This window comes from Callorhinus ursinus, unplaced genomic scaffold (assembly GCF_003265705.2).
Source record: "Callorhinus ursinus isolate GAN/ISIS: 27379988/994484 unplaced genomic scaffold, GSC_fseal_2.0 scaffold14, whole genome shotgun sequence".
Lineage (NCBI taxonomy): Eukaryota > Metazoa > Chordata > Mammalia > Carnivora > Otariidae > Callorhinus > Callorhinus ursinus.
The window spans coordinates 8,791,485-8,793,552 of record NW_027397076.1 but is presented as its reverse complement, the minus strand read 5'-3'; the positions used below and the strand labels follow the sequence as shown (position 1 = coordinate 8,793,552).

Below are 2,068 nucleotides of genomic sequence, written 5' to 3'. Positions count from 1 at the left end.
GGGGGTGGAAATCGGAGGGGGAGACAAACCATGAGAGACTCAGAGTCCATAGTCTCTGAGAAACAAACTGAGGGTTCTAGAGGGGAGGGGGGTGGGGGGATGGGTTAGCCTGGTGATGGGTATTAAAGAGGGCACGTACTGAATGGAGCCCTGGGTGTTATATGCAAACAATGAATCATGGAACACTGCATCAAAAACTAATGATGTAATGTATGGTGATTAACATAACATAATCAAAAAAAAAGAATACTGTAGGGGATTTGTATTGTTAAACATTTTGTTACAGTCTGCCAGATACTAGACCTCGCTTTTCCATTCTCTATCTGTAGGATCTGGAATAGAATATTCATGTGGATTTGATATTCACATTTGCAAAAGTAAAGAAGTTGGACTGAACAATACTTTAAGAGCCTATCCAGCTTTTAACCTTCTCAGATCCTAGAATTTGTTCCAAACCCCTGACTCCGACACCCATTCAAATCACCTCTTCTCTGTCTCTGGTCAGCCGTCAGAGGAGAAGGACTAACTATCCAAATGGCCTTGTTTGGAGGTAGGAGGCAGACATTAGTGAAGAGCACTGTTCCTAGGAGCTCCAGAGGCTAGAAACCAGGGTGCAGCAGGGGCATTACCTATACCTAGGGGCTGCACTGGCCTGTAGGGCTGGTAACCAATTGGGAGTTTCTTCTGGTCTCATCACTATGGGCTTCTTTCTCCCCAGAGGCCATTTCTAATTTTTGCTTGAAAGCATAGTGTTTGTCTGTCTGTCTCTGTTCTGCCAGTGGTTGGCAGAGTGTCACCTTGCTTCAGACTGCCTTTCTGACTTAAAGTAGGCACAATAATGTTTATACCATACCTGACTCAGTTTGGGGTTACAAATTCTTTGAATGCCTTTGATTCATGTGAGTACAAACCAGCCATTGCACACTGTGTTCTTAAGCCACTGTGTGTACATAGGGTTTTAATGCCTTCTTTTCTCTTTCTAGGTTAATAGTTCATTTCCAAACCAAGGACCTGAATTCTGTTTACTTCTCCCAGCTGTGCAAAAGCACATTCAAGTGAATGACTAAAACGCAACCGCAGTGCATGTCGCAGACATTGGCAGCAGCAGGGTGGTCAGCAACCCTTAAAGGACTACCTGGGAAATCACGCTGCTGTGAAATCACATTGCAGCACACAATTGCTATCTATCCATAGACCATTCTTGACCAAGCAAGCATGCACATCATGGGCAGTTACATTCTCAAGTTTTTAAAACCAAGGGGAACTTGTATACTGGGCCTGTTTTTCAGCCTGTTTGCTACCTTTTTTGCATTCTACCCCATGTGAATTTTACAGACACTGGGCTAATAAGGGTATTCAGACACCTGGACACACATTCCTAGAATGTCATCATATGGTCCTACTTCCATGTCACCAAACGAAACAGACAAGACCCTGTTTACAACTTTTTTTTTTAATTTCAGATCTTTCTGAGATTATTATATATGACATATCTATAGCTATGTGTATGGCCATAGATGTATTTCTGTGTGTACATATGTATAGTCCTGTATTCTTACATATGTACATACAAATACAGAGATATATAAAGTACATAGCAATTCCTTACTTGTAAATAGCCAAAGGGTACTGACATGAACGATAAATTTTCACATTTAAATAGTCATCAACATGAAGCCATGTTTAATGCTTGTATAATGTGATGCAATAAAATTTAAAATAAATTTATGCACATGGAATATTTTCAGTTGGGTCTTCTGAAATTCTGTTGTATTTTTTTTCTCATAAAATAAGAGAAATCAGAGTGGGATCTTTAAAGAAAGCTTTATTACTCCTACATACTCCTGAGAAATCACTTCACCCTTCAGAGAGACTGTATATATTTTTTCTAAATCCACCTTTTCCATCTTGTTTCTATGCTCCCTTTTTAGAGTACCAAGCCACCTAATTAGAAATCTCACAGAAGAACTCGGAAAATGCCATTGACACACTTTGAAGAAGAAATATGAAATATAGCCAATGACACTTACGCTGTTTTGATTATCCAGTTTACTAGTCTGGTCTGCTA

At 39.9% G+C, this 2,068-nt stretch overlaps 1 protein-coding gene across 9 annotated transcripts in view; it reads left to right on the top strand.

Annotated features, from left to right (window-relative positions):
• The window catches only part of ANO4 (anoctamin 4), a 444,815-nt gene extending 443,092 nt beyond the window's left edge, over nucleotides 1-1,723 (top strand). For all 9 annotated transcript variants that reach the window (XM_073900417.1, XM_073900416.1, XM_073900420.1 and 6 more), the window contains one exon: nucleotides 984-1,723. The gene's annotated coding sequence lies outside the window, so the exon portion shown is untranslated. The remainder of the gene's footprint in view (nucleotides 1-983) is intronic.
• Nucleotides 1,724-2,068: the final 345 nt, after the last annotated feature.